The sequence below is a fragment of the Condylostylus longicornis genome, unplaced genomic scaffold (assembly GCF_029603195.1).
Source record: "Condylostylus longicornis isolate FDR11 unplaced genomic scaffold, ASM2960319v2 ptg000040l, whole genome shotgun sequence".
NCBI classification, from domain to species: domain Eukaryota; kingdom Metazoa; phylum Arthropoda; class Insecta; order Diptera; family Dolichopodidae; genus Condylostylus; species Condylostylus longicornis.
This window is the reverse complement of record NW_026578009.1, coordinates 3,674,832-3,693,000: the sequence shown is the minus strand read 5'-3', so window position 1 is coordinate 3,693,000 and position 18,169 is coordinate 3,674,832. Positions and strand designations below refer to the sequence as shown.

General features: G+C 23.4%; 1 protein-coding gene across 19 annotated transcripts in view; it reads right to left on the bottom strand.

Moving 5' to 3' along the window:
• The window catches only part of LOC129609907 (glutamate-gated chloride channel), a 161,957-nt gene extending 144,310 nt beyond the window's left edge, over window positions 1-17,647 (bottom strand). For 6 of the 19 annotated variants that reach the window (XM_055522156.1, XM_055522164.1, XM_055522159.1 and 3 more), the window contains exon 1: window positions 16,313-17,646. The gene's annotated coding sequence lies outside the window, so the exon portion shown is untranslated. Of the gene's footprint in view, window positions 1-16,312 lie in introns of all 19 variants that reach the window. The other 13 variants (XM_055522169.1, XM_055522173.1, XM_055522157.1 and 10 more) reach the window with 6 other exon arrangements.
• Window positions 17,648-18,169: the final 522 nt, after the last annotated feature.

Genomic DNA, 18,169 nt, shown 5'->3' with positions numbered 1-18,169 from the left:
ATCACTAGTATTTTTACCATTTATTAAGAAAATATTAATTTCAAATATTTCTAAGATCAGTAAAATTAAATTTTCAAATTTAAAATTTTAAAATGGGGACGTAAAGACTCTAAAAGGTATTACCAGAGAATAGTCTTAAGCAAAATAGGGAAAGAATTCAGTAATTTAAAGTAAAATTAAGGTAATACAGGAAAATGCTAAAAAAATGTAAACATATTCTTTAAATAATATCAAAATCTTACAATATCCTTGCATCTTCTCTCATTGTTTCACCCATTTTTATAAATACGAGTAATTTTTCTTAATAGAAGATTACAATAGATGGCAGAGAGAGAGAGCTACGTTACAATGACGACTTTATTTTTCTTAAGTTTTACTTTTATAATTTTCTTTTTTTATTTTCTTTTTAATTTTTTAACATCTTTTTGAACTTGATCCTAGTTATAATATGTGATGATTAAAACATGTGTATCAGAGTAATACTCATGTGTACACCTTAGATTCAAAGATATAATAAATTTTTACGTGCATATATATAAAATTATTATGTTAAACATTCTCCTAAATATTTACAAGATCCTCGAGGCTATAAAAAATGACAGCATCTTTCGTTCTCTCTCTCTTTCTCTCTACATTATTTATACTCTATATACTTGAATATATAGACGTACGTTTCTATATATATGAAGATAATATACTCGTGTACTCGGGTGTACATTTAAGGTACACGTTTACATTTATCCATAATAATGAAAATTGTAAGAAGCATATATATATATGTACCTATTTACATGCATACATATATACAAGAATGAGTGCTGATGACAAAAGACGATATGAAAAATGAAAATTAAGAAAATTGTATCTATAATTTTTCATATCTTAAATCTATTAGAAGAGAAATAAAAATTTCTAAAGGTAAAGAAGCATTATATATGCATAGTTCATACCAAATATGTATAAACATACATATATAACGTGTATGGAAAATTATGTATTGTGTTGTTATATTAACAAAATGTACATATATTTTGTTAATTTATTAAAAGTGAAAAAGGAACAAAATATACACAATATGAGAAAATGAAAACACATTACATAACATGATTACTTTCCCGATAATATTTGAATAATATAAAAATATTAGAAAGTTTTTGATTTCGTGCTGAAGGTGTTTCAAATACAAGGTTATGAAAATGTGGTAGATGTAGTCTCTGTTGACTTTTTGCTAGATAACCCTACCACATTTCTATTCTTTCTATTGTATATTACATAATAAACATTACTATACTACCGTTGGTCTGGAATCAGAATCAAAATAACAAATCCTTCATTCTGGTGTTAACGCGTTCTGGATTTGTTTTAATCGATTCGACCAAAAGCAGGCATACCGGAAGCAATTCTTCTCTCCATAACCTACAGGAATTTTATAAATTTTTTTTTGCGATTTTCATATCGGAATAGCTTTCCATAACCTATCAGAAGTTTTGTAAAGTACAATTTGTTTTAATATTTTTTAGAAATTATTTGATTTTAATTACAAAAGCTTTTTAAGAAACTTATTTTGGATAAAATAAGGTATTTTCAGAAATAAATTCAAAATATGGTCTATACGTGAATGCAATTTTTTAACAATTAAATTATGGTGTCGAAGTTTTCATATTTACGCCATTTTATGACCTATAATTTCAAAAACAAGAATAAATTTTTAATTTAATATAATTCAGTAATTTCAATATTTAAACATTGTTAAAATTTCTTTTATCGTAAAAAATTTATAAGGAAATGTCTATGGTCATTATTGAATTGATCATCCAGACTAACTCAATTCTTATCGTATAATATCGTATTCTAACTTTTACTGTATTTTTTTTATAAAATCTTTAATGTAGCTAAATTATTAATTATTGTGCATCCTTGCATTAAAATATTTTGAAAATTATTACTTTAAAATTTCCCCTAAAATTATGCAAAATTTTATGATAATAAGAAAATTATTTCTATTGTTAGCTATATTGAATGCTTTCATAATAATAGACCTAAGGGTTGAGATATACAAATAATAGACATAAATTAAGAACAAAAAAATAAAATATGTCACTTTGTATTTGGAGATTTTTAAAAACTTTAATTGCGTTTTCTGAATAAACTAGAAGAAATAGAGCATTTTCAATCGCATTTTTTTAGTGATCACGAGGAACTCACAGAATCCACCAATATAATATTTTAGTTAACTGTTTCTTGGTGAATTATATAATTGTCGAGAAAATTGTATAATATCGTAATTTAAAAAATAAAAAAACCCATACTTATGTTTAATATGTAGATATTTTCTTTACCAATTTTAATATCCTTGAAAATGAAAAGTAGGCTGACAAAATATTATATTATATATGCATATATTATAATATATGTACATATATATAATTGATGTATATTAATGTATGTTTATATTGTAATATTAATGTATCTATTTATGTGTAAATAAAAAAAATGTAAGAAGAAACAGAAAGAAGTTGTTATGTTTTGATCGTTACATAAATTATGACAATATTGTGATTGAAATTATTATTATAACATAAAAGAGTCTACATATATGTTGAAGCAGGGGGAGCTGAAGAGGTACCAATGGGACAATAGAATGTAAATGCGAGCAAAATAATAATAATTTTTTTTTCTTTTGCTTTTATTCATGGAATATGTTATTCATATTTGTTATGTACATGCACATGTGGTATATATATCAATTTATATATTCAAACATTATACTTATATAATTCTACGATATTAGTATTTTATATATTTACATATTATATGTATGTATTTCTATGTTCATATATGTACATAATATTAAAAGGAAGGATATTATCCTGATTATTATTATTATTGTTATCATTATAATTTCTCCATTTTTTTTTTCTTCATTTTAATTTTTCTCATTTTCAATATTTTTTTTTTAAACATTTTTACTTGCAAAATATTCACATATAAAAAATGTTTTATTTATATTATAAGTATACATACTCTTGTACATATACAATACTCTCTTATATCCGGAATAGAAATAAAAAGTAGACAAACAAGAAATGTAAAAAAAAAAAAAGAAAAAATAAATAGAAAAAAAAAACTTAATTTAAAAAGTAGAAGAAGATGATTAAATTTTGTGTTATCCTTAGAATTTTTACTTTTAACATTAACATGTTGAAGCGAGATTGTATAAATTTAAAAAGGATGAAAATAGAAATTTCCTCATTAAATTTTTTATAATTTCCTATTGTACTTTATTCATTTATTCTTAATTTTTGCCTATTTTTTTTATTTTGATAAAATAAGAACACAACATTTTAGAGTTTTTTGCAATTTTACGGTCCTCAAAGCTCTTTAATTTTTAATAGAAGAAAAATTCTTAAACAGTAATTGTTGTATAATTTTTGGCTAAATTTTGCTTACACAGTTTTAATTCGAAAAAAAAAAATTTAATTAAAAATTTTTCGAATCTGTAACTTCCGAAAATTTCCTTTTTCGAATGAAGATTAAATTTCCAATAATTCGAAAAATTCACTTCATTTGTTCCAATACATATATATTATGTGCTTGTTAATTTCCCGCAGTCATCCGTCTGTCTATTCATTTTTTCACATTTTTAGAATTTTAAATACAAGAAGATTTTTCGAAAAAAAGTATTTCTCTAGAAGAAAATTTTGCACTTACCTCTTCCATTTTAGAAATTATAGCCCTTAAAAAAAATGTATTATCTATACCAAAATCACAAATATAATCTAAATCCAGAAAACTATTATAAAACTTTTCGTGTCTGAATGTAGTTTGACAATTTAAAATCTCTTCAATTCCAGCATTTAAATTAAAAACAGATAGCATCCTCGTTCAATATGGGATTCAAAACCAATTTAGTCATGTCTATCTGCTCGTCCATCTACACTTTAGTTCCTCGAACAGATAACTTAAAAATTAAAATTACTTTAAGTTTAATAAATTTTAAACAAATGTTTTATTATAGTGAACACCAGAACCTCATTTCGGTTAAAAGTGATCGTGATAGTAATTCATCTAGCTATCATACAGCTTCTATCTATTCTTATTTTCAACTGAATTTTTGCATATTTTCATTATTATTTTTTGTGTTAACTCAAAAACCTAAAAATCGCAATAATACTGCAAATATAATAATTTATATATGTAGCGGTAGTGTTATATTTCAAGGACAATGAATAATTATTAAAGGATTTTATTAGTTTTATCTTACTATTTCCAAACTAACCAATTTTAAAAATGTCATATTGCACGTTGAACATTATATTTTGTATATGATGTTATTGTTGTAGCTGTTGTATGTATATAATAACAATATACAATGCGACAGAATGCAAAATACAATAGTTCATAAGTAGCTGTCATAATTACTTATTTGTTATTTATAAAGTGTTGGTACAAATAGAATAATAATTTCTTGTTTTATGTATGTATGTATACAGGGTGATTTAGTAATAGACTACCATAATATAATATTATTGTTAATGGCAACCAAATTGGGTAAAAATTTTAATTCGGAACATAGTGTCAAATCGAAACTTTTTTCGAGTTGCAGTGGTTTTAAGAAAATTTGGGTTTGAAATTTTAGCATACATGAGGTTTTTTGCTCATAACTTCCGTTCGAACAAATATATAAGTTTCAAATGAACAGTGTGGAAAGGGCTAGTAAAGAGCTTGAAAATAACAAAAACTTTGAAAGTTTCAAAAAATTTCATACGAAATTATCGGCTTACAGGAAATTAAAAAATTGAAATAAGGGAAAAAATTTGATTTTTTCTAAAAATCGAATGCTTGGTATTCTGAAAGTACATAAAATACAAGATTAAGTAATATTTTGCTTTCAACTACTATAGTAGCCCTTTCAGAACTGGTTATTTGAAGCTTTTATCTTTTTCGGAAAGGAAGTTATAAGCAAAATACGTTTGGGCCAGTATAAATTTCGTGAAAATTTTTTAAAATCCTTGTATCTCGGAAACCACTGAAATTTGACAACTAGTTCAAAACAAAAATCTTACTCATGTGTAATGCCCTAATCGAAGATATACAACATTGCACTCTTTACTGAATCATCGTGTACATAAACACGAATTTCTATTGATAGGAATGAATGCTTTTTCATTAAAATCTTTCATCTCTGTGAGCACATCCAAAGATACAAAGATAGAAAAAAAAAAACTAAAAGAAAATTTAAATGCAGCGAAAACTTAATGGACTTACGTTGAAAATAAAAAAAAAGGAATTTTTACAATAGCATAAAAGATTTCATCTTCTATTGTTTTTCGAAAAAAAGAAACCTTCCACAAATAAAAACAAAAAAATTTTTTTATTGTCTTTTCTTAATTTTATTTTAATTTCATAAATATAGAATTTTTACATTGTATAATGAAAAGTTGTGCATTGCATGTGAAAGAGTAACCATACGATTATTGTTTCAAGATGAATTTAACATTTCATCACTGCGAATATTTGTAGAAATTTGTGATTAAGGCACGTATTAATTGGTTGGTTGGTCTTATATTTAAATACCAGTGTTTTATCAAAAATTTTCGTCATTTTCAAAATAATCTCATCTATAGTGTGACCCTTTGACTAAACTATATACTGCAGTTTCATTTGATAAGCGATTCAAATAATTTTAAAAGTACAAAAATCTACTTTGCTACCGTGGATGCCTTAAATTAATCGATATTATCTTGGACGCCATAAAAACTATAATTTTCAAGATGGTGTGAAAAATGAAAGTTTTAAAAAATTTTGTTAGGAGCATTCAAATTTTTTTCCAAAAATCACTCTTTATATTTGAAGTCAATTTTAAAAATTTAAAATGGTGGTCTACTAGTTTTGCTTAATTATAATATTTTTATAAAGTAATAATTGCCACACTCCCGATAAGGTATCTGAAGCAATAAAAATTTATAAAGGTATGGTATTAAGTTTTGTAGGAATTTAAAAATTGAATTGAAACAGTCCTATCATAAATTCCAATCGTAGAATCCTGTGAATTACCAACGTAGCTACGATGTAGACCTTTAAATGACCACAAATTCCTTTCGTAGAAATTAAGAACCACCACCATGACAGCATATTTTTCGAAGTGTCAAAATTAGGGTATTTTATTTCAACTGTTCTTTATGTTGCTATTTCAGTAAACAACTTTCATAATTTTTTAAAAGCAGAATTTTGCAATTTCATTTAGTTTTTAAATATTTTTGAAAAATGGAACAAAAAATTGGATAAGTAAATACAAATTCGTTTCCCTTCGTGGTTAGAGTGTCGTTGTAGCTGTGTAAATTGCTTGCTACATTGAATTATGTCTTTTGTAAACTTTTCAGGGTTGTCTTTTTACTAGCAACGTAATTACTCTATTATGAATATTCGGAGCAGAATTTTAGTAATTCGGAATTGACAATATGATATTCGTAATTTTTTTCGCATTTTAGGGCTACAAATGAAATTCATGATTGGATTGAAAATTATTTTAAAAGTTGAGAAGTTTCAGAGTGTGCAGAAACACAATTTTCATCGCAATTTTTAATTCTTCTGAAGAAGCCGGCCATTTCTGTTATACTGCAATTATTCAGTTGTTATTTAATTTAATATTATGTGAAAACCTTATTCATTTTTTTTCTATAATATATTTCTTTTGTGAAGAGGATATGTATGTCGACCATTTGATATAAAAGCGACAAGGTCAACGTTTCTGTATTTTTCGTTTCAAACATTTTTTCACTTTGTTTTTAATATGAAGGATAACACGGTTTTCGTTTTCTTTTTTTTTTAATTTTTTAAGGTCTTTTTTTGATATTAATAATTTTTTCTTTTCACCTTGATGACTTATATTACCTGGGAATTTAAATTTTTATTTTTATTTTTTGTATCTTATTAATATAAGAGTATTCGAAATATGAGAAATCATAAAAAAATTCAATGCCATTTGGATTTGTATATGAAAAATATTGGAAAAATTTCAATTAAAATTTTTTAGAAATGTCGAGAAAAATTAGAGAATCAAAATGGGCTGACCCTCAAAATGTACCTAGTTGGAAAATTAATGTGCTTTTGATAATTTTGTACTAAGTTACTAAATTTAAGTAAAATAATTATTAATTACTAGAATATTTTTGTTCCATATTTGTATTTTTGAATAATTAATTGTTCCCAAAATATATTTTTTAAAATTCTTATAAATTTCATGCCAAAAACTTTTATTAAATTCTTGAATAACCTGAAATTTAAATTATACTCGTATTAGATCGACTGAATTTAAATTCAATAGGGTTTGTACAGTAACAATCTTTAGTAAGTCATGAAAATTTTGTTAGTCTAGTTGAAAGAGTTGAGTTCTGTCTATTCCACTGGAATGAATCGTGGGATAGACAGAAGACTTATTTAGTTCCTTTCTTATTTTAAAATTATTTTTATTTCAATAATTTTTTCCCTTATGTTATGAATGCTATTTAAATAAAGTTGAGTCTGTTGTTTATAAAGTAGCACTCTTCTCTTCTGGTTCCAAATAATTTTAACAATATTTTAAATATTGCATACATTTGCGATGAGGCAAAAAAAAAAATGAAAAAGGAGTGAATATAATGCAGGAATTTAAGGGTTAATTATTAATTAAATTTTAAAACCCTTAATTTAAGTTTTACAAATTTTTGGAGTCTATAATAAGGGAGGGGGAGGGGGGGGAGGAGTTGGTTGTTAAAAATGTTAATAGTTGCTAAAATTTCAGACTCTGACAACCTGTTTGTTTAAAAGAGGCACGATATTCAACACTTGAAAAAAAAAACTCATTTTAAATAACAGTAAATTTTAACGGCCATTTTGTTTTTCTAAAGTTCAAATATAATATGTAAACATGTCCATGGACGCACAGAAGTATGGGCAAAACAAAATTAATAAGCTTATCCTTTCAAAATATTTTCATCATATCAAAGTGCTAAAAATACAAGTAAAATTGCAAATAGTTCAAGTTGAATTGGAAATGCAGAGCAAAAGGATATCCATATGTGAGGATAATTTCAGCGAATTTTTAAAGTGGTTATTATTTGTGTAAATTAATAATTTTAAATTATAATCTAAATGGTTTTATACCTTTTGTCTATTTTTGAATAAATAACCAGCGAATATTCCGAAAAACCATTAACCTTTTTAACTGAACTTTTATTACGGGTGGAATTTTCCTTTTTAACCCATAATATAGAGAAATAATGCACAGATTTTCTTGAAATTTAATATTGCAATAGCAAAATATTTTAATATTATTCTGAAAATACACATTTTCAATTGGTTATCTGCTGTTCACATTAGATTTAATTTTTCTTACATTTTATATCCTCTTTATTTATTAATCCTTTATTTGAAATTTTCATCGAAAACCCCTACGGGAATTTTACAAAATTATTTACAATAGAATTTAGTTCATATTGTTTATTATTTAGAATTTTAATGCGGAACTATGAATAGCCTCCTATTTAATATTATTTTCAAAAATAGAAGAAATACCTTAGAGGAATCATATAAAATTTATTACATATATATTTGTACTCGATTTATCGATAAATCTTAATTACTAACTATTACAATATTAAACCTTTGATAAATTTATTGGGCAAATTATTTATAAAATATTGCTTTAAGGGATCATATATTACAATAATTTATTATACAAAATATAGAATCGGTTTAATTCAATTTATAATATAACAGAATGATATCAAATGATTAAATATAATTTATTATCGCAATATTGAAATTGCTTCAATTATTGGAAAAAACGTTCATTTGATATATGAATAATGCATTTTATTTTCTGTTTTATTGATTTTATTATTAATATATATATGTTGCCATATTTGATAAGTTTCATACATAAATAAATTTCTGTTATAAGTGTATCATATGTTTATCATTAAAAATATTTAATGCATTTGCTTTCATTATTATTACTGCAGGCATTCAGAAATATTGGAAATAATATTTCTTTATTAGTTGTTAGCTTTTAATTTGAAATTCATTATTTAATAATAAGAATATTATGGTATATTAATTAATTAATTAATATTTATTAGTTAATGTTAATCATTAAAATATATTGCATAACTTTAGGCTAAACGTGATGAACACGTGAATAAATAAATAATAGTAATTAAATATTTAAGATGCTCCTCAAATTGGGGTTTTTTTTTTTTAAGCGTAATCTATTCGAAGAGATAAAAGAACCCCAAAAATTTTCCTTGATCTACTTAACACATTCTGAGAAGCTCGACATTATACTTTAAAATATTGTAGGTAATTTTTGTGAAATCGCAAATAAAATAGGAACTATTCATCAGAATTATTATTCAATTCCCAAATGAGCTATGAAGCAGGACATATTGTGTTTAATTATACGATACTATGATTCATTTATGCTTTATATTCAATTTTCATATTCTAAATTCGAAATTCTATATATTATATCTGAAATACTCTGGATTCTTTAATCAGTTCAGTATTATAACACGTGTTTTGCTACATGTATAGATAATACTTATAGGAATATGGAAATAAATTCAAAGATCTGAGTATGCAACAGAATACACGAGGACTAGTATATATAAAGATCATGGGCTATAGGCGGTCGTCGTAAAATACTCAAACCCTCTTGAATATGCCTTGTAAATTTCTTTATAAAGCCATAGTTTGCTAAATTATTAATATTTTTTACTTCCTATTTAAAATACCTCCTTTTTCTATTACTTTATACTCTTTCCTATTACTCTAAATGAATGTAATTAAATTAGATTAGATTGGACATAGATTCTAATAAATATAATACTAAACAATTCGTTTTATAAGCAATAATCGCTGAATAATTGCTTATACGAGCACAATAAATGCATAAAATTGGATATTAATATAACAGATAGGAAATTTTGGATAAATGTTAGGAAAAATCATCTGAAGAAAGAGGAAAAAAAAATATTTGAAATGAGCTGAATCGTGGGAACCATTACCAGAATTTCTGTAAGAAAAAACTATGGCAAGAAAAGAAGATGAACTGAATTTTATTAAAAATACATTTGGTTTTTATTCTACATTCGCTCCTGGGAGAGGCATAGGGCTGGTGCATGATATCGTAGATAAGAATGAATCAGTTTACGTCATGGAGTTTTATTAGGAAGAAGTGACGAGCAAATCGTAATTTTTTCTTTTTATTGATATTTTCTATTTTATTTTGCTGATATTTTTAATATTGAATATTGATAGCAAGAGAATCCGTTCAATTAAAGCACCAATTCAATAACCATTGCACCATCGGTCAGGTATTCGAAATTCATACTCATTATTAATATGTTATTACAATTTTGATTTCTTTCTATTTAACCACGGTCTACAAAACAGCTTTTCCTACTATCCTGTGTTCTGAAACTGCTTAAATGAGAGCCATTTATGAAATCAAATGAGGTCAAATTTTAAAGCTATAATAAATTGGAATAAAATTTTAATAAAAAAAATATACAATTTTCTAATTTTTAGTCGTTTTCAAACATTTTGTTCCCTTAAAAACTATTCATATTTGTAACGTATTGGTTATTTGTATACTACATTGAAGTAAACACAATCTTCTACTCCATATGCAGTATCAGTACAAATATTTTAATGTATACACTTAAGTGAGCCACAAGTTTTGATTTATTAAATTTTAATTTTCAATATCATTATTATATTAGTATATAGCCATATATTAAAGCTAATATGAGTATTCTAACCGGAAGAGACAACAGAAAAAAAAAACAAAAAAATATTGAAAAAATATAAAAATAAAATGAAAAATTAAATCCCTTTTGGCAAAATCTATCAGATCATATTTTAGTCTCATTGATCATAAAAATCTGTTCAAAAAATTATTTTTTTTTCTTATCATTTATAAGTAAAATATCGTATATGAGGGCGGCAGGGTTATTCAAACGAATGTTTGTTTATAAAATGACTCAGTTATTTATATTTAACTATGTATAACGTTTACTTGTAATACGAGTTACATATCTGGATACAAATATGATGTACATAACTTCTGTTTTGAAAATAAAATATATTTTTATACCAGTACAAACGTATGCTCGAAGGGTATACTAAATTTGCCTTACTGTTTGTAATGCTAAGAAATAATGATCTGAAATATAGACTCAAGTGTATGTTTTTGATCAGTGTTGAATTCTGAGTCGTTTTAGCTTTATCTGTCCGTCCGTTCCAACGATAACTCAAAAACTAAATTGAACTAAGTGCACCAAATTTTCACAAATAATTTTTTTATAGTAAATACCAGAACTCTATTTAAATTGGTTATGATCGGAGTACCTGGTACGGGGTAACTGCCACACAACTTCAAAATTTATTTGCCTATGTCTTGAAAACTATAAAAGCTGTGCGAACGAGCAAATATATTAGTAGGGCCAATGTGTTTGATAAAAATTCGTTGAAATTGCTTGGCTCTTTCTGGTAGCTTCTGGTAAGTTGTATAGTTCAATAGTAGTTTGGTCATATCTTAAAAAATATTGACACAGTACTGAAACTTTGCATAAATTAATATGGTAATATGGCAACTTAAAGTCATAGTCTGTCCCGTCATTGTCTGTCATTCGCACATTGGATAACAAATTTGTACGGGTATCACAGAGTTGACAAGGTCAACTCTATTTTTTCTCGTTTTTCTTTAATTTTGGATTTCTTTTTTATATTTTTTTTAATATTATGACGTATTGCTTGTAAATTGAAAAATAAAATAATTTTTCCTAAAGGTATATTCAAGTTACAAAGTCTGTTTTTTTTTTTCTTATTTCACTTGCGTAATAATAACTCATATACATATAATATAAATTGCATATTTTTTATATTCTTGCTTTCATATACATATTTGTATACAATATAAAATATTAGCTACTTTTGAATGCTGCTTGTGCTTGTTATACTTTTAGTTTTTTCGTTTTTTTTTTTTTAGAAATTATAATTTTGAAATATATTTTTATTATTATACGCTTAAAGCTATTGATATGAGTCGGATGACAATATATATATATACATACATATACGATGTCATATACGATATCATATACAATATTAATATAAAAGAGAGAGAAAATATCTAAAAGATTATATGTATATGGTAATACAAAATATAATAATAATAAAAGAAAAAAATTATAACAAATTTTCATATATACATAACGTGTGTGTGTGTAATATTGTGTACAAGGAACTAAAAATTGTATATAAAAAGGACTTTCAATTTTCCTTTTGTTTTTATATATTTTTCTTTTTCCAGGTTAAGTATAAAACGATACTTAAAATCAAAATTTCATTTATTTATCTGTGTATGTTCATAATATAGAATTATAGTAATAAATGTAATTGGATAAGTATACACATATATACACATAAGGAGGGCGGGGAGGGACCCCCCCTGTACTATTGAAAAATATAAAAAACACAACACCCCATTTAATGTTATTACAAATATATGACATTTAAGGACATTTTTTTTTATGTTTGTTTTCTTTTCTCTTTATACAATATGTATTGAAAAATAAGGTGAAAAGATACTACAACCTGTCTTGTACTTCAACAAGAACCAAAAAAAAAAACAGAAGGAAAAGAAAATTTACTTTTCATCATCATCATTAAGAATTAAGTAGGATATCTTCGTTCATAAAATTAATCTAGTCGTAGTAGTATTAAGAATAATAAAAGTAGGCATGGAAAGTGAGGCAGTGAAATCGAATAAGATAGAGAGAGAGAGAAAATATAAAATTTTTAAATTAGAATATGTCAGATTTTTATTATTTCCTCTGATTACAACATATTTAAAATTTGAAGAGTAATAATTTATTAAAATATTCAAAGCAAAATAATTATAATTTTATATTTGAAGGGTTGATTTTTAAAACGAAAATCATTAGTTGTAGCTCTGTTACGATATAAAGAGTGTGTGCTATTTTAAAGAGTTCTAAAGAAAGTATAAGGCTTTAAGAATAATATTACACAATTGAATATTATTTTTTTATATAATTTTAATATATGTATGTAATATTTACGATAAAAATTTACGATAAATAATTTATTATTACGATAATATATAATTTTACGATATCAATACTATTGCATTATAACGCAGAAGAATTATACACAAATTTTTTTTTGTATGCAGAGAAACTTTTTGTAGTTAGCATCAAATAATAATGTTTATGGACTCAAAGCTAGCTTTACTATTTTAAGCCATGATATTTTGAATAATTTTTTTTTTTTTTATAATATGCATAGCTAAAGTTTAACTTTCAATCTGTCCGTTTAATAATGCATATGTTTGCAAAATTTTTACACCCAGTGTGAAAGCTCAATACACTAATTGACTTTTAACAGAAAATTTATTTTTGTAGAAGAAAATTTTTGTCTACCTTTTTTTCTCTGAAAGTTATAGTATCTTATAGTTTTAAAATTCTGTTTTCAACTACTTATTGTATCGGAATCACAAATTGAGTTCCTTCTGGGAAATTTTTTTTTTTTTTATGTGTAGAACAATTTTTTATATGAGACCATTTTAAGGACAAGATTCGTTTTAAAAAAATATTTTCAGTTGTTCAAAGGAAGAGTGCTACTTTTCAACCACAGCTTTGATCGAATTTATTATTTATGCATAAGTGTGTAAAAAATTCTCTGATATTTCCGAAATTTTTAAAAAATTTTTCAAGATTCGATGCGAATAAAGCGAGAGGAAATTACATTCAAAGACAAGTTTCAGATTATTCAAAAAAAATTTTTTTTTAATGGATCACCGCATTTCTTTATCGTATAAGAATCATAAGAGTTGCTTAATGCTGTATATGATTAACAAGATATTATTTATAATAAAAAAAATAATTCTTAGATATTTAAAGATTTAAAATTATGTTTTAAAATAATAAATTGTGAAAACAATTTTCTCATACTAATCAAATGTTACAAATTTTAATACTCTTATGCACTCGCTTTTGCATAACATTGAATTGTTTACAATGGAATACGAATTGAATTGAAGATTTCCAATTACTACTGATTTTTTTCATAATTAACAAACATATGAATAAATTCAATATTATTAAGAACAAATTTATTTTATACGAAATTTTTCATAATTATTATAGGTGAATTTTTTTACATCATATTTATGCGCCCATAACCGAACATGGACCCTATTACTGTATGCATAACATAAAATTCATTTTATATAGTCAAATTTGTTGATATATGCGTGTATGTATAAAATGCATTGTGAAAAAAAAAAGAACGAGACACTTTTTACTAATTAAAATAATTAAGAGGTAAACAAATTTAGAGAACTAGAATTTTTCCCCCATATTGTAGTTTTTCACCTCATTTTATGTATTTTTTCTTTTTTTGTGTGCTCTTCCTAATTTAAATATATTTATTTTGACACATTATTACGCCTACGTACAAAGTTATATTTTGGGTTTTTGACATAAAATGGGTGCCCAAAAGTAAAAAAAAAAAAACAAATTTTTTAACAAAACTGTGAGAAAATGTGGTTATCAATTTCATTTTGCCAATTCGTTTATTTTGGCTATAAAAAATTTAAATTTTACAAAAGAGTGGAAAAATAGAATTTTAGAGATTAGAAAAAAATTATTGGATTCTGAGAATATGAAAGAGTTATTCTTTCATTATATGTTCTACTATACTAGACGAGCGTCACTATAGAAAATTGGCCATGAATGTATGCTATATCTTGAATCCAATAATTTCGAATTTTTTTTTTCAATATGTTACTGAAGACTGAAATTTTAATAATATGTAGATACGAAATTTTTTGCAAAGTTTCTATGAAAATAAAAAGTAAAATTCTAAATATTTATTATAGAAATTCAGAAAATCCTTTTTTTTTTTGACAATTAATTGTTATAATCTCGTAACTTACTATTATCTTAATCTCTTCTTTATATTGTACTTTATCCCTAAAAGTATGCAATACAATAGTTATTATAACATTATTAAATACAATAATTTGGCAAGAAAATTGTTTAGAAAAGAAAGATACATTAAAATTTTTTCATAAATTTGCAGAACAAAATGAATGTCATAATCAAAATAACGAGTTAAGGCAGAAAAATTAATTAAAAAAATTTTTTTCTCTTCAAACTGGACTCGAATCAATGTCATACCGCTTTCTAGATGGACGCTCCACTAATTTAATAATAGAGGTATGAAGAAATTACTAGCAAATTGTACTTCGCATTGTTTTATACTGTAATCTACATACTATTGCGCTACATTCAATCTTCACTTTGGAATACACAATTTTTTTAATAAATTCTGCCTTGACTCATTTCGTTCCGCAATTGTATGAAAAAATTTCTATTAGTAATTATTAAGTTGATTAGTTATTTTTGGTAAATTAATAAAGCAAAACAAACTTTTTTCAATTGTTAAAAAAATATGTGTTATTTTAGAACCTGTTTTTATTTTTTATCTGAATTCAGTTTTTTAACAATATTTTATTACTTTTTCACATTAATTTCAAAAATTTAAAAAATATTTAATTTTAAAAATTTTGATACCTTTTGATAAATTTTCCATATCGTAATTTTTTTTTTTTTCATTTTTTCATAAAATTACAATATTTATTTACTTATACACATTTTATAATATGATATATATAATATGTATACAAAAATTAATACAGTTATAACAATATTATAATACCGAATGCAAGTGACATAAACCATTTGACACAAATTTGTTCCACAAAAAAAATATAATAAATTCGCAAAATATTTCTATATAAGGCAAAAAATGAAAATGTTTCATATAAAATATTTTATAATTATATTTGTGTATAATATATCATAATATAACAGTATATATATCATATATGATATATATATAAATTTTATACTTGAGAATAAATTAAAAGTTTTATTTTTCTTTCAGTTTTTTTATTTTTATTTTATATACCATTTTTCATTTCTGATATTATTTGTGTATTTTTTCATTTAAATACACATACAAATACGTATATGTATATATATATATAATATTTAAAGAGGACCAAAAAAAAAAAATTAAACAAGAAATAAATAAAGGTTCCTTTTATTTTTGGGCTCAGAATTATTATTTTTCTTAAAATATAAAATTCTATATTATATTTAGATAAAAAAAAAAAACAAATATTATAACAATTTGTGTGTATGTGTGTCTGTATATAATAAAAATAAAATATCCTTACCTTTGAGGGTTCTTATACATACATATGTATATGTTATTTATACACATTTATGTATATTATATAATTGTATTTATGTATATATACATGTAGGTATACAATATATTATTATATTCTCTTTTTGATTTTTTGTTTTTTTTATTATTCTTGTTTGTTCTTCTTGTATATATATTGTCTTTTTCTTTTTGGTTTTATTTTAATTGTTAAGCCAGCATCAGATTTTTAAGAAATATTTTCATTTTATTTTTTGTTACTCTTATTTTTTCTTTTATTTGTTTGTTTATTATTGTTTTGTATTATGTATTTTTTTTTTAAATTATTATTGTTGTTTTGTTATTGTTCAGTTGTTGTATTTTATTGTTGTTTTTTTTTTTCGTTTTTAACTTTAATCGTTTCTTCAAGATTTCAATTTAAATTTCGAAAACTTAAAGTTTATATTTTATTTTTAGAAATGAAAAAAAAAATAATAAATAAAATAAACTATAAGTTTAAAAACATAAAAAAAAAAAAAAATAAATGAAATGAAAAGAATGAGAACAAAAAAAAACAATTACAGTAAAATAAAAAAGAAGAAATTAAAAAAGAAACTAAATTTTTCTCTTAAAAGATTTTCTTGTTGTTTTCTGTTTTGATTTTCTTCTATTGTTCTCTTATTGTTTTGTTACTGTTCTGCTCTTTGTTATTGTTTTGATATTCACTTATGCTTATTCTTCTGCTTTTTACTCTTTTATTTTTCTCACCAATTTCTTTTACTCAATCTTTTATATGTTTCTATGTTTTATTTTTTTTGAAATTTTTCTCTAAAGATTCTCTGGACTTTATTATGGAGAGGAGACACAACTAATAAATTGAGAAGCAAAGAGATAAATTTTTTCTTTTATCTTATGTTTATTTTGTAATTTATTTTTACTTATTATTTTTATATTTTATTTTTCTTTTTAGTTCGATTTTTTTTTTTGTATTTATTATTTGTTTTGTGTTCTTATATTATATACATACTCTTCGTCCTTTTTTTATATTTTAATTTAATAAAATTTATCAATATATAAATGATGTTTGAGTGTGTGTAATTTTATTTTGAAAAATGTTATTTTATTATTTTACTATTGTAACACTATTGTGCATATTTCTCTTTATATTTGTACATTAAAGTTTATTTGGTTACTTTTAATTAATTTTTATTTATTAATTGTTGTTGATTATTTCTTTCACATATAAATATTATTTAAAAGAAAAATAAACTTAAATATAAAAAAAAAATTAAATTTTAAAAAACTGATAAACTAAATAATAAGTGGGGGGATGGTAACAAACAAAAAAAAAAAAAAGAGAAACAAATTTAAATTAAAAAAAAAAAAAAATAAGAGGAAAAAATTAAAAGTACAAATAAATTAATAAAATAAAAAAAAATTTTTTATGCCTTCTTGAATGCCATTGTTATTTTATTGTTATGACAGTAAATAATACTGTTTGTATTCAGAATAAATTAAGTTAAAGGAATATTGTATAAGAAAATTTTAATTTCTCTCTTATTTTTTATTAAAAATTTTCAAGTTTTCTTTAATTTTTAATATTATTATTAATTTTTCTTTTTTTTTTCTAGAAATTTTAATTAAAAATTTTATTTCTGTCTTTGTTATTTAAATTTTTTATTTAAATTAATTTTATATTTTTTGTTAACTAAATTCATTTTTTTCACAACACATTTTCTCTTATTTTCAGGATAAAAAACAAAAACAACTGTACTAGGAAAGAGAGAAAAATTTAAAAAATTTTATAAAAATTAATTTTTGTTTTCAATAATTTTTCAAATATTTTTTTATTTACTTTAATTTCTTTATTTTGAAAATTTTTATTCAA